The sequence below is a fragment of the Aythya ferina genome, assembly GCF_964211825.1.
Source record: "Aythya ferina genome assembly, chromosome: 15".
Lineage (NCBI taxonomy): Eukaryota > Metazoa > Chordata > Aves > Anseriformes > Anatidae > Aythya > Aythya ferina.
Window position 1 is genome coordinate 8,408,882 of NC_140314.1, and position 15,632 is coordinate 8,424,513.

General features: G+C 44.7%; 1 protein-coding gene across 1 annotated transcript in view; it reads right to left on the bottom strand.

The window, feature by feature from the left end:
* LOC311445039 (acyl-coenzyme A synthetase ACSM4, mitochondrial-like) overlaps positions 1–15,632 on the bottom strand; it is a 184,677-nt gene that overhangs the window by 159,194 nt on the left and 9,851 nt on the right. The window contains exon 3 of the mRNA XM_084536670.1: positions 11,445–11,758. The gene's annotated coding sequence lies outside the window, so the exon portion shown is untranslated. The remainder of the gene's footprint in view (positions 1–11,444; positions 11,759–15,632) is intronic.

Sequence of the window (15,632 nt, forward strand, 5' to 3'; positions counted from 1 at the left end):
CAGACCAGTGGAAACAGCCTAAGACTTTGTGAGCTTCTGCTAGCAAATTTGATGCACTCAATTCTTTTTCAGGCTGTCAAGCTGACTTGGGTGAGCTATTGCTTTCTATCCAAAAGGAAACAGCTACGGGAGAACCTCACAGCTCTGTCAGCCAGCAACAGGCAGCCAGGGGAGCCAGCCCGTGCAAGCCTTGGGCTGCAGGCACTGGTGTCACTCCCTCCAAGCACCAGCTACTTCCACTCATGACCACACCACAGTCAGAGCATGGGACACCTTCCCTGCACTGTCACCTCACTACAGGTCTCTAGCAGATCTGCCATCCCCTGCTAGGTCTATCCACAAAGGAGACCATCCATCCCATTTCCCACAGAAGGGGGACAAAGATCAATGCCCACCACAGGAGAGGAAAGCTATTTAAGTTGGAGCATTTTGCACCAGGCCATCCACCCTTAAACAGCTGTTACACCCTTCTGTATCACTTCAAGCTTTTTCCAGCCACTCCATCCCCCTGTGAAGAGCTCTCTTGCCCCAGTATGTGAACACTTGACGGGCTTCCATAAAGAAAGCAGTGTATCTACAGGCAGCCCTCCCCAGCCAACACCTCCACCCAAAGGAGCGGGGACAGCCAGCCCTGCTAGGCCAGTTTAATGTATAGCAGCAACATGCAGCCCCTGTGAAGTCAGAACTTCCATAGTCCATCACAGCCCTGTCCACCTGAACACTGAGCACCATCTGAGCACTCATCACAGCAAAAACAAACCTCTCCCCAGAAGTGCAGAAGGAGGTTTGCAAGCAGGCAGATTTTTAATTAAGTGGAAAGGGCAGAATCCACAAAATGATTAAACATCTGCCAGGTGCTCACCCACTTGTCTGCTACTCACTGCAGATGGCCAGTTTTTAACCACAGCTTGCTCTGAAGGCAGGGGACCAGCCTTGTCTCTTCAACTGATGCTTAAAAGACATTACAACCAAGCTTGTTCCATCTTCCTACCATGCTTAATCAGATGTCTACATTAAAAAAAAAAAAAAAAAAAAAGCTCTTATAATCTCAGAAGGGACAAATACACTGTAAGACTGCAGCAGTACCTGGCTGCAGCCCCAGCCCTGCCCAGCTTTGCTGAAGGTGCCCACGGACCCAGGCAAACACCCTCAGACCTGTACTGTGACCTGACTGTGCCCAAAAAAGAGTTGTTCCTGGCCTCATTTAAAAAAAAAAAAAAAAAAAAAAAAAAAACACTAATTTTAGGCCAAACCTGTCCGCATGCTGAGCAGTGGTGTGCTACGGGTCAGTGCTGGGGCCGTGGCAGTTCACAGCCATGGAGGAAGCAGCAGGAGGTCCCCTCGCATGGCAGGGCCAGCCCTGATGCAGCCAGAAGCACAGCACACTGCCGCACCCAGAACAAGCCTTATCCAAGGCTGGGCACCAGCAGAGTAAACCAAGCATTTGAGCTTCAAACCTACCCAGTGCTGCAGCCAAATCCACACGGCACAATCTCCAGCAGCCCTTCACCACCCAGGGCAGCAGGACTGGGCTCAAGCTACACTGGAGACCTACAAGGACTACACGATGCTTTTGAATAAACACTCAGAACACACCCGCCTTGGGGCAGCAGACCAAGAGGTTTGTTCTCCTCTGTTTGCCCAAGTCACTGCATGCCCTGTCTCTGAAGTAGCAGGAGGCATCACAGACCCCTCTGTTTGCTCTCAAGCACAGGCTGTACCACAGCACTCCCCGCACAGCGTTAGGCTCATCACAATATTTGCCTTTAACACCCTAGCCTGTCTTTAACCACGCTGGTTGCGCCTCTGTCTGTCTAGCTGTCTCGTTACACATTATTCTGTTTGCACACAAGCTGTTAGTTCTTCGTGCTGCTCAGCACTGTCTTTGCAGAGCCTGTTCCCTGGGGACTGAGGCATACCGTATGAACAGCTTTTGCTTTATATCACCTCTCCTTTTTGCATTTAGCAGCATGCATGTGCCAAGGCAGGGACTTATTCAGGCCAAGATACTCTTATTGTACCAACTGTACACCAATGCAGCAGCAAGCACAAGACTTCAGGTTTTCAGGTTTTAACATCTGGCAAAAAAAAAAAAAAAAAAAAAAAAAAAACACACAGCTCAAGCTCAGAACCAGGCCCAGCAGGATGATCCTGGAACATCCTGCTGCATCAACAGATGAAAGTGACCACTGGAGGTGTGGGGACAGCCTCCAGTCTTTGTCTAAGCTAGCATAGCAAACTTCATTAAAGTTTGCTACTTCGATCAGTGCCACACCTTCCACCCAAGGAAACAACACCAATGGAGAACTGGCTGTCCAATAAAACCCCGCTTCCTCCAAACACAATATTTCTTTGAGCTTCGCAAGGAGCTGGGACTTTAGCACCCAATGGTCTTATAAGCATACTGCCTTTCAAACACGCGAGGGCTCCTCTTCACCTCAGTTTTCAATCTGAATTTCTAACGTGTTCTGCAGTTGACACAAAAGCACTGGGATTTGCTGCCCAAGCACACTGACATGTCACAACTTACCCAAAGAGCCTGGATGACAGCTGGTGAATGAGGAGATCAGCATTTCTGGGTGTAGCTGCACTTAACATTCTTCCCTTCCACCTTTCCAAATAAACCCTGCAGGGGGGCCCACCCAGGCAAAGGACAGCCAATTCACCCTGGTGTCTGTGCTCTGAGCCTGAACGCTCGCCATCCATGGAGGTGAGAGATGCATTCATTCTTCCTCTTTGCCAAGCAAGGAGATAAGAGCACTGGTCAGCGTCAAGTGCTCCTGAATAACAAACGCAGTTGGCATTGAGATTGCTGAGGCTGGTAAAGAAGACTTCATTCACTCGGCACATGTATTATCAATCACCATAGGTCAAGCACTGGAAAATACATTTCTAAAGGAGAATGCTTTTACTGTTCAAGCCTTGTTATTTCTTCACACACAGAGATAGCCAGAGGATTCCATCAAGAGCCTTCAGAAGCACAAAAGAAGCTCTTAAGCAATGTTTTGTGCTATATGCTTTAGAAGGGAAAGTGATAATTAAAGCTTCTCAGAGATGCTCCAAGCCTCATGAGGTGAGCAGTAATAAATACTCTGCCATGAGCTGTGGGTATGCTGAGCACCCCATTCCCCGCCTCAGGCTGGCTGTCAGGCTCACCTTGTCACCCCCTGCCCACCCTCACACACCCAGCAGCTTTGCCTGGTTTAAGAACTGGATGCTCTCTCCTGTGTCAGCCTGTCCCAAAGGTTTGAAAGATGGAAACAAGGCAGCTTTAAGTGAGAAAGAAAATGTAGAGCAATGCCTAAGATCTCTTTGCCAGGCAACGCTATCTCAAAAGCCCTTACACAGCTAAAACCTTTGAAGGAAGTCTGTTGGCAACTAAACAGCTCTGGAAACAATCATCACATTTTACACATTCCTCTCATCCAGGAAAATGTTTCATTGGAAACATATCATTGTGAGCCCTGTGTAACACACAGCCCTTGAAAACCCATGGTCATTATGGATTTCCCATTGGTATGAACCACAGCCCTATCCTCTGTGAGTGGCTTTGGTTGGAAGCTGCACCCTAAAACTTACTGAAAAGAGAAGACAGCCTATGCATTGCAGAGGATTCCTCCCACTTCTTTTATTGGCTTTAATCCAGCTAACTCTGTGCAGAAAAGTACTTAGATATGTACCTTAGTACTTGGCTGGTTAGGTCATTATGAAGAACGTGATTCAGAGTTCAGTGTGAATGAGTTGTGTTCAAGTATCTGCCCTGACCCACATACTCAGAAAGTGCTAAGCTATGGGTCCCATAGCAAGCTTCTTTCTTCCCCACACCACATGGCTCATCATGAAGCCAAACTTTGTGTACACTGCTAACACTTAGGTCAGAAGCGATCAAGTTAAATCCAAACTCAATTTTTTAGTCTTTACAATGGTTGCATGTTTGCCTTAAAAGCCTGGTGATCAGAAAGCCCCAAACCCCCAGTCAGTGAATTGGGGCACTCAGTCTCAAGCAGGGCATGCACAAGTGGGAAGAAAAGCTGTGAGCACTGCAGCTGAGCAGAGGTCTGATAAAAGAACAAGTGCATCCCAGCTCCCAGACTGAAGAGAATTTGTGCAGAGTTCCTTATTTTGCAGGAGTTAATTTATATTTAAGCCATTTAGCATTATTTCAGCTCTACACAGCATTCGTGTTATATGCCCTGTTTAAATTAGTTTGGCCAACCAGTAAATCTGATAATTCAGGACTGAATATAACCAATTAGATTTGCTGTATGATACACCATAATCTGATCAAGCTGTCTCAAAGGATTTGACTTGTTAGCATTTCAAAAGCATAGGAGGTTTTTGAATAATTTATTACATTTCTTCCAAGCTCATCTTTGTTAATTCATTAAATGTAAAGATAAGGCAGATGTTTTACAGAGACCTGTTCCATATCTGTTTTAACTTCAATTGGTTTTCAAAGGCTCACCTTAGCTCAGCTGAAAGCAACAGGTGCTGAAAAAAGTAGGAAGAGCTGAGGGATGCATCTTTCGAAATTCAGGCCCAGAGATGTGGGGATTTCCCCTACCCTCCACTTTCTGAGAAAGCAGTTCACTCCTGCCTGGGTTCCTGTCTCTAGCCTCCCTACCTCTCCCAAGTTCATTTTTAACATGTTCACTCATGGTTTGTGTTAGAAGCTATATTTTTTACATCAGAAGATCTGGAAATAGAAACAGGAGCATGATTAAACAAATCCATATATCCACAATTCAATCTTTTTTTTTTTTTTTTTTTTACCTTGCCCACTTCTCATCTTGCTAAGAAACAGACCTTTGGTCCTTTGCTACAACAGCGGGTGTTCCCAGCGAGGTGGCTTGCTTGTTCCTTTGCCTGTGTCTTGGGAAGACAGCTTCTTCCGTGGGTTATTTTTTGGTCTGTTCTTGTTCTGCCCAGGAGCAAGTTATTCACCTGAGTTTTAAATTCCAGTAAACAAACTTTGAGTCCATTCAGAAAAGATCACGTGTTCATTCCTTGATCTCTTCTGGGAGCAAGGCAGAAGGAATCTCCATGGGCTGCAAACCACGTGTCTGTCAGCACAGGTCCCTCTTCTACTCTGATCTGAGCAATGGTACCAGAGCAGCCCTGTGCCAAAGCTGCCATCCTAACCGATGTGAAATTGAGCCAAAACCTTCGCTTTCTCCACTGAGTAAGGATGCCAGTTTTCACAACCCATACAAATTTGACTACTGAAGCATTTTACTTGGGTTCCTTTTGCAGCTTAAAAACACCCTCATCTGCTTTATCTCACTGAATTGTTTTTAAGCACTCCCACCCAAATGTTACCGCAGCTTGGCAATAGATTATTTCTTACCATAGAATGATCTCTCCAGGAGAAGGTGCCCATAGTATAACCTTCATATATATATATGTATGTATTATCACTCCCCATACACCATTTTTTCAGCATGCTCCAAGGAAACAGCTACCTCAGGAAGCACAGCTGGGTACTTCACACACCGAGACTGACCACAAAGTAGGTCTCAGCCCAGATAAGGAGCTCTGAATAAGGAGCCAACCCGATGCAGCTCCCACCACACATCCCTCCCCAAAATTACTAGATTTTCATATAACCCAAAGCTCACTGCTGTAGTAAATTAGCCAGAATACAGCTGGGTTATATAAGACCTATATGTTCAGGTACCAGCTAGTCACCAGGTGGGGTCACCCTGAAATTTAGGGTGAGTTATCTCAACCTAGGTGGCACAAAGTTACAGTCAAAGCAAGCAGCTGCCATCAGTCAGACACTTCTCTTGGGATATAAAGAACCTGGAGCTGTTTTTCCCCACTGGCTATAGAAAGAGTGCAGACATACCAAACTTCACAGATGTCTAAGCTTAGGGCATTTTGAGACCCATGGTTCTTCAGGTAGGACAGAGACTCAATTTCTGCACATCTACACTGCAGTCATCTGCAGATGGTGCTACTGATATATGCAAGTTTATAGATGGTCAACAGGGATCAAAAGGGAAGAAATTACTTGAAGATTTCCTGGAAGACAGCACTTCTGCTGCAAAAGATGTCCAAGTATGCCAGGTCAAGAGATTTTGACATGACTTGAGAAACGTTTGATGAAACTGAAGGCTACTTGAATGCAAAATTGTATTAGTGAAGGCTACAGACCTGCAGATGAGAACATTGTGACCCAGCAAGCACACTGCATGTTGTGAATAAGCATTACTTCTTTAAGGGAGGGTTGCACCCATCTGAGGAAGTTCCTGCTGTTGCCAGTTCAGTACCATGCTACCTGTTGAACCTTCATGGGAAGACAGCTATTTGCACATGCTTAGAAACAAGGCTGACAGCGCTATTGCCCACCATGTCAAACATCTCCATTTTAAGTCACTGGTAACTTCTGGGGGGTCAGAAAGTGAAGTTTGTCAAAGCTACATGGCAAGCATCTGCAAACAAACTTTTGTATGCAGGCACCTAGCAAGACAGCGCTGTAACACGTACTTATGGTAGTGCTCATGTGTGATATCGATCTAAAAAGAAATCCAACAATAAAGCTGGAATGATCCCAACATCTACCAATTCCTTAATAATCTAGATTTATTTTTTTAAAAATACGTGTTGAATTAACTCATTATCTACAGAGCAAATTCTGATCCAGGAAATTTGTTTCATCTTTATTCCATTTTCAAAACCATCTGGAAGTGCATCACACAGATAAACTAGTATCAAAAATACGTGGCTATTACTAATTATGGTATGCTATGTCATTTCCCACCACCTGCCAGTGATGACACAACATTACTCAAGAATGAAGCTTGATAAGCTTGATGAATAATATTTAGACTATTTTCTTCAGCTTGCAAATGATCTGTGAGCAGATTTGTTCTCCCCCTCCCCATATCTAAGTTATTTAAAATTAGTCATAATGATTTTGGTGACTAATTCCTGATCCATAACTTGTTTATGAGCACTGCATTGCAAGGGTTTGAGATTTGAAATTCAAATCTTTGGTGCACAATTTAGATTTGACAAGTAACTGAATAGCAGTTTACTCCCCAGCTAGATGGGAACAACAGAGTCACCATCTCAGGATGAATACTTGCATTTGTAAACTCAAAGCTCACTTTCTACCAACTTCTGATATTTCCTTACAGCTTGCTGCATCTCATTCACTCCTTCACAGAAGGAAGAACGCAGAAGCAGCGCAAACAAAGGAATCTTGCAGGTAAAAGGTGGAAAAGGTAAGGAATTGCCTGAGTTTGCTGCTGTTGTTGAAGCTACTCCCCTAAAGCCAGAAAGAATCAGCTATTCTTAGTCTTGCTTCTAAACAATACGCTTACCTCTTGACCAGTGTAATCTAAGCCTTCCACAAACACCTGTGGACAAAAACAGGGACCTGAAAACAACTGCTCCAAGTGCATCTCATTCCTCTCACAGCCATCTTCCTGCATAGATAAGGATGGCCTCATTAAGAAAGCACTAATTTAGTAAGAATTTAAATATGTACTGTTCACTGGATGAGGCCTTCAGCTACCTTGCATGCCGACAGTCTTTTATCCTCCATAACATGCACCCATTTCATTTTGAAAGTGAACATATTTGAAAACAAAACATATAAGCAAAACATCTTCCAAATGGGAGACAGCCCACTGAAGTCAAGCAGGAGCACTCCCACTATACCCAATGCCATTTAGATACAAGCCCATGTTTTGGGAGAATGCTCATTGCACTGTAGGTAAAATAAAACCACATCCCCCTCCCTCTGTAAGCCCCTTCCAGTGCAGCACAGGACATCTCCCACCTTCCACTCCTCCTCGGCATTTCCATCTAGCCCTGTCCAGCCAGAAACAGTCCTCACCTCTCAAGTTTCTAGGTATCCTGTGACTGCTTTTCCCTCTTGGCTTTTATGTCTATATAAACATGTAGATATTTTGAAGACATTTGCTTCCTCTCAATCTCCAGTGGCAGAGTTTCAAGTCAGCATTGCTAAGAGGACAATGACCACAACTGGGCCCAGAGTGTACATGGAGGACCCAAGTGAAGATGCCTGGGGGCAGTTAAGACCTGTTGGTGTTCCTCAGACCCCAACAGCCCACAGCTGGCAACACCATCTGTACCTCCCATCTCCAGATCACTGCCTGTAACCCCAGCCACATCACTTCACAATGCCAACCTCCCCACAGATGTTAGACTGCATAGCTTAGGAAGTTCAGAAGATGCAAGCCATGACATGTGAGAACTGAGCCTCAGATAAATCCTCTCAGTTGAATTTGGGAATAAATTCTATGAGAGCAAAACAGAGCACTGTTTGCATTGTGATGCAGCTGGCATCTTATTTTGTGATCCTGCAGAGCGGCCATCAAATACACTTCACTGCCACAAACATCAGTCAGCCTGGCAATGCATCATCAGAGCTTTGGAGCAGAGCCCTTTCAAGTCAAAGCTGCCACCTTCTAAGTGCTTTTCCCTGCCAAGGCATCAGCTTTGCCCATAGGCTTCACAACCATCCTCAAACCACATTGTAGAACCTGCTCATTACAACATCCTGTGCTACAGATCCACTTGTAGCTCCTGGGCACCCACCACCTTTGGGTATATCACGTCTCATGTCCCAGGCATATTCTGAAGGAAGCTTAAAGACAGAACAGACACCCCACCCCCAGGAGAATTAGTTCCAATCTATCCCCACAGAGCAGAACACAGGGAAGAGGTGCTCAGCTCCCTGATCCCAGCAGAGCACAGAGAAAACCACCACTGCAAACCATGTGGGATTTCACCTGCTACCACCTGGCCTCTGCAGGCAGTGACAGTATCTCGCAAACAAATATTTCTGGAAAGTAGCCTGTAGCTCAAGGTGGATGGAAAAAAAATCACCAGACAGCATTCACTGGCCTATATCTTGTAGGAGGTCTGCAGTGCTCTAAAGGGATGATAAATGGAACCTCTGAGAAAGCTTTCACTTAATGCAAACCAGATTGGCTGAACAGTAGAAGAAATAGCTTGTGAAGCAGCTGTCCCATCAAACTGTTACCTGTCTCATGGATAATGTGCTGCACTGTGCCACGTCACATCTCAGGCCACTTCTTATAGGACTGGTTATTTACACTGGATGAGACAAGCTGATCATAATAGTCCCTCCAGATCAAAGCTGATAAATGTGTCATCATAGAAGTTACTAGAAGTGCTGTGTTCTCCTGACAGCCCTGACGCAGGTACTTTGAAGCATAGAGATATGTGCCATAACCAATATTAAACTTAATTCTTAAAATACTAGAGAAGAGTTAAGTTTTAATTTTGTCCTATTCATTATGATTAAAATACTTTTCACATCTTGCTAGTAAGATTTTCTTCATTAATGCGGTAATTTCACTCATTAGTTTTCATTTGCAAGTCAGCTTCGCTTATACCAGCACCTCTAAAAAAAAAAAAAAAAAAGACTCACCTTGTAAAAAAATAAATGAATAAAAATGAGAACAACCACAGCCACTCTTTCCAATGAAAAGCAATCCTGTGATTTTACTCAGGAAGCTAACTCAGCCAAATGCTCCCAATTTGCAATTCTGTTTCAGGGAGATGAAATGCATGGGCCAAATTTCTTAGAATAGGACAGGACCAATTTGATGGAAGAGTTTTGTCTGATAGAAATGGAGGAGGGGGGAAACCCTTAAGGATAGCTAGTGTTCCAGTGGTTGCTTCACAGATTTACTCACATGTCCCACCTCCTTCTCACAGGATGAGGAACAGTCACGTGCTTGCAAATTGCTTGGAAAAAAAAATCCAGGAAGCATCTGTCCTTATGTTCCTCGAGTGCTTGGGTCTCCATCTCCAAGCGACATTTCCCAACCAGTGCACTGCACTAGCTCTTCAGCTCTGTCTGGGTGACTCGCACATTTAGACTTCTGGAGCCTATCTCATAGCCCAGGAAAGCTTTTTGGATGGCAGATACAAGGCAACGCTGTCCATCCCATCTGTAAACCCACTCAAAGGACCTGGCACAGAGAGCTGAGCACAGCAAGAAAGCTCTCCTTAAAGCAGTGCAGCTGAGTCCTCCAAGCTCATCTCAAACCCAAAGCTCAGAGGTGGGAATACCCATGATCAAGGAAAGCTAGCTCAAGAGAAAACATACAGAAAAAAAATACTAAACACAAGCCTAGGCAAGAGGTGACCCGTTTGAGACGGGCCCTGTAACAGCACAACAGCAGAGCATAGAGTTAGTTCCTGTCTGAGGTTACTGGGAAAGTCAGAGCTTCTGCCTTCCTGTGCATGACCTCTTCATCCCCAAATCCTAATTTATGTCTTCCTTACAGAGGAAAGTTTTCTTTAATGGAGAATAAAACAAATTAAGCTTTTAAAATCATTTTGGAAATCAAATGCCTCGTCTGGCACAGTCAGACACTGACAGCATGCATTTTACTGGCAGCAGCAAGTGGCTAAGGCTGCAAGGAGAACAAATTGGAAGGAACAAAACCCAAGGCGGAAGGTCCTTGGCAGCAAGACTGTGGGCTGTAAATTTGATTCCTCTTGCCATGTTTGCACCCGAGAGAGGTGAAAGTCAAGAACTGGGACTTGGGTGACACTGCAGGACTGGGAATGGGACACAAGCTGCCACCTCTGATTAAAGGCTTGCCCCACAACCAGGATTATTCCACACAGTGGTGTGGGGCATAGAAGTCGGGGCACTTCTGCTCCCAGCTGCTTTCATGGTTGCACAGCTGTCACCAGCAGCGCTGCTCTTGGGGGATGCTGGGGCCTGCCATGTACCTTCCCTGCCAGCCCTCATCACCCTCTGCCTGCCCCCAGCACAGTGAGGACCCAGACTTCAGCCCTATTAACTGCGTCACACAAATATTACAGTAGTTGGTAGCATTAGGAAGAGGCTGCATTTTAATTGCTTTTTAGTTTTATTTCCTGTTTCTCCCTGCCACCCTTTTTTTTTTTTTTTCTTTTTACTGTTTTGCTCCCTGTGCTGGTAGGAAAGATGTTTCATCTCGTTAGCTAGTTTCCATTTCTCTGGGAAAACTTTACATTTTCTGAAATACCTCTCTGTTCTCAGGGTCTTTTGTCCAGTAAAGCAGGCACATGCTGAAGCACACAGGGTACCATCCATCCCAGCAACAATGTCCTCATGAGGCATGAGGTGAAAGACTCTAATCTTCACTATGAATTGTGAACTACTGTAAAGAGGCCTGAGGGGGAAAGGAAGGCGAGAAGACTCATCTGATTTGTTAGACCTTTGCAGCAGCTGCCTAACTATTATTGGTTTGGGGAACTACTGTGTCACTGTGCCCAGCTCTCCAGCCACACTCACCCAGTGACGTTACTCCTACTTGCGCAGCTTTCCACAGAGCACAGGAAGAAAAGTCTGCCCTCAGACCACCACGCCACACACCTACCACCAGCATCTGGCCTGCACAAAGCAAGATGAAGTCAGAAACTTCAAGCAAATCTTGGCTTACCAAGAAACCCTTCAGCATCCAGAGCCAGAAGGTCAACAGTAACAGCCTAAAAGAGATGCTGCAACAGTTCCAGTGCAGATTGAGAGTGGAACAAGGCTCATTAACGCAGGGAGTCAGACCAGGTGCCTCTTCTGTTCTCAGCAGAGCAAGGATCCACAAAGAATGAAGAATAGACCCAATCTTCCTTTGTATAGTTTTAGCTTGAGAAATTCCTCAGCAGCTCATCCTCCGTTCACAGACCCTGCCACCAGTTAGTCTTTGAGCCACCCAAGCTGTTGTCCCATGAAGACAGTCCCACAAGAGCCATGGCAAGTCTGGGAGCAAAAAAAAAACGAAACAGTTCTTAAAGTACTTGGGCTCTAGTTTCCAGAGCAGCCAAAGCCTACCTCTTTAGAAAGTAGCTTAGGGAATTGAACTGAAAGCCAAGAGAACAGAGTATGTAAAGAGCTGCAGAAAGCAGCAACTGAGTTTGGAAAAGTCAAATGGAGAAAGATTTTGGCAGAAGAGTTTTCAGCTTCTCTCTATGATCCAGTTCCTGCTGCTGACCTAGAAAAGTTTTGGAAAGAGGTAACAGAAGGAGGTAGGAGGCCAGAGATCACACAACAGAAAGCCTAAAGCACTGCTGATGCCCCCAGCTTCAAGAGCCACTAACTCACAGGACTGGAAACATTGCAGATACTCACAGATCCACCCATCCATGCTTTAACTCAGTTTCTTTTCTCCTATTGCCCATCTCTCTCCAAGGTGAAAACGGCCCACTTCTAACAAGCTGACACACACCCACACATTGTGAATTTATACAATGTTTTGCATGTTATTGTGAACTAGTAATGAAGTACAAGACAGGTTCTTAGCTTATGAACATTTCATGCAATACACCACAAATACAGTTACCTGTCTATTTTACCTGTACATCACATCTTAAACTTTATAAAATTGTCTTATACCAGAGACACCAATTGTGATCACTCACACATAAAGGCTATAGAAACAGTTTCTTTCTCAAAAATACATGTTCAGAAAACCTAATTCAGACAAAATGTCTCATTGTCAAAGTAGTTGGGTCCCCCAAAACATCTTTAGATACAAACTTGGACTTCTCCAGGGCTTTACACATGAAGGGCTTTTGAAGAGCCAGAAAGTCATCAGAACAGTTTGTTCCTGGGGAGAGCAGCGTCCAGATTTTATTTGCACAAGTCCCCACTCAGTTAAGAGCACCACTGACCACCAATCTATAAACCACACATCCCTGCTCTAAAGACAGTAACAAAGCTTGTAGCGCTTATAAGCCACAAACATTAAATTGTATTTAAAAGCATCACAAGGTTCTCATTTGTGTGATTAACTACCTTTTCCGTGCTATAATCAAATGAAAAGTCCGGATCTCTGCAGCCCCCAAAACACTTAAAATGATCAGTAACAGCTAAATAAGAACTGCCCTCCATTTTACTTTCCATTTTTATCTTTCCATATAGCTTTCTCCCCTACACAGCCTCCAGTGCCCTAGCAAGATGACATAAGTCTTTCCAGGACCTTAAAAGCATTTTCAGACCTATTTTAAGTCTGCTAAAGGCACCTTGTTAAATGTGTCTTCCCAGCTTCCTCAGCTGACCACTGCTGAGGATGACTTCACTTCTGGGAGGGATTTCATGTTTTATGTGGGTATCCATACAGAACACTAAAGATAGCAGAATAAGCATTCCACCACCAAGTCCCAGTGCTTTGTAATATATGGTGCTAACACGCACAAGGCTATATATATATTGGGGTTTGGGAATCAGCAAACACCTCTGTTGATGAGGAAGGCTGAACAGAACATGTCCAAGATGATACTGCAAACACGGCGCTTTAACCTCCTTACCACCCCCTTAACAGCCAGGAGAACGCTGTGCAGGACTCAAGTCAGGGTCAAGCACCGCACCTGAGCCCATTTTGAGCTACCTTGAGCTGAAATTAATACAACAGGCAGAGTGGCAGGCAGCCTGCCTGGGAAGCAGGGCAGGTTCCTGACAAGCTACCTTGTGCCCATCTCTGCTGCAGTCACACTGCTGACAGTAAATTAGCTGGCTCTGCTCAGGGAGGAAACCCCCCAGTGACACTATTTCTTATTTACCCTTAGACCCACCGCACTGATACGGCGTGTCAGCTCCCCATTCATCAAGGCAGTACAACAGGAGACTATTAGCTCTGTTTGCTTGCTCTCATCTTACCTACTCCTCTGGGAAAGTTTTAAGCCTCCTAGCTCTTGCCATCAGCTGTCAAGATAATTGGAGCTATTGTTTATTGCAGCAAAGGACTTTGATTGACATCCTTGTAGGAGTGCAGAGCTCCTGTCCTGTGGCAGAACTGGAGAAAGGCGTATTAGTACCATTAGGTTTGAGGCTGGTAGAAGAACAAGGATGTTATTCCTCCTTTGGCTTCCCCCTTACAGTTATTTAACAGATGACAATGCATTTTCTTGGCTTTAGCTTTACCTAAAGTGGGTCAGACACTGACTGCTATTTCTTGATGTGATGTTACAACCAGAAACTGAAGAACAAAGGCAAGCAAAGCTTGTTAGGAAGATGCATTTAACACACTTCTATAAAGAGACCCAGTATCAGTTTTGGGAAGTATCACCAGAACCTCAGGAGATTTACTAGGTCATTGCTTCTCAGTAATACACCAAACAAAGCAAGGACATCCACAAGTGACTTACAAACACCTTTCCACAGGTCAGCACCGCTCCTTTGTCTGGGTTCCATCTGAGCTTTCGTGATCTGCCTGTATGAAGCCACTTTGCAACCCCCTCAAGAAGCATATAAGAACAACTCTGTGCTAATGAGGACAGACCTGCTTACACCAAAATGTAAGAGAACAAAAGTTGCTTTTACAGCTTAGAAAAATAACATTCTGAAAGACCGAGTTTGGAACCATAGCTGAAGAATCTTCCATAGTTTAAAGATTGTTTAAGGACATGTGAGGTACTGTCAGGTGGTCATGCTCATCCAGGACAGGCATGATTTTGGTTTAATTTCAGCTCTTTTTCCTCCATGCAGAAAATTAATACCTTTCCCAAAATGCAAAGGTGACATGGAAAAATGTCCCAAAAGCTCAGCTCTTATAAAATTATAATGAGCCTGATAAAGCAGCAAATGTTTGGTAACCAGTGTTCTGTTCTTCAGTAGATGTTGTGGCACACAAGGTCTGACCAAGAGGCCAGGATCAGGCTCAGACAAAAGTCCCTTCCTGAATAAGTCACAGCCCTGCTCTGCATTTCCAACATGCATTAACAGAAAAGCCTGTGCACAGCATCCAGCCCTTCCAGATAGGATCTTCTGCTGTGAACTCACTCTGAAGCTCCAGCCTGGATTCATTCAGCCTAAAGGAGCCTCTTCAACAGCTGCTCTTCCATCACCTTTTCTCCCTCACACCTGGGATAAGGCTGACAGTACATCTCAGGTATTTTCTACCCTAGCAAAACATGGAGGAAAAATAGACCTAATTTTAAGGAGCATCCTCATCAGCAACAAAAAGATTCAATGGATATTTACTGTTTATAAAGGAAATAATTGGCTGGTCTGTGCTATGCAGATTAGAGATTCTTCAAAGGTATAAAACCGAAGCTGGCACAAACCCAAAGACACTGTAGTTAGTTAAAAGGCATGAAGTAAGAAGAATTTTAATCAGAGGCACACTGATCCATTCCTAATTAACAATATGATGGGGTTCACACTACAGCAGGGTGACTTTGGGAAAGAGGTGGGGAAAACAAGACATTACTATAGTGCATAAGCATTTATATTTGTTTTATATTTATGCTCAGGCTAAACAAGAAAAGCAAATCCAGAAAACAAAAGAAACACCAGAGTTCATTAACAGTGGAGCAGTTTTGGGGCTCCCCATTTTCTCTTCTCCCTCTTGAAGGTACCCAGAGCTCTCTGGTGTGGCACCACAAGCTGTAAGCTCTCCACCTCCCCCAGGGTGTCAGTCAGGACAGAGTGACCTGCACACTCTCCACCTCCCAGCCACAGCACCAGGAGCATTCAAGCCCTCTGCCCTTACACCGAGCCCTTCCTACAATAAGAACAGTGAGCCACGTTATGACCAGCGGCAGCCAAAGCTCACACAGCACTTCTTACACCTGCTTAACCACATCGCCTTGCTGTGACCTGCCGTGCGCTGCCCACACTGAAGGCAGGGGGTGGC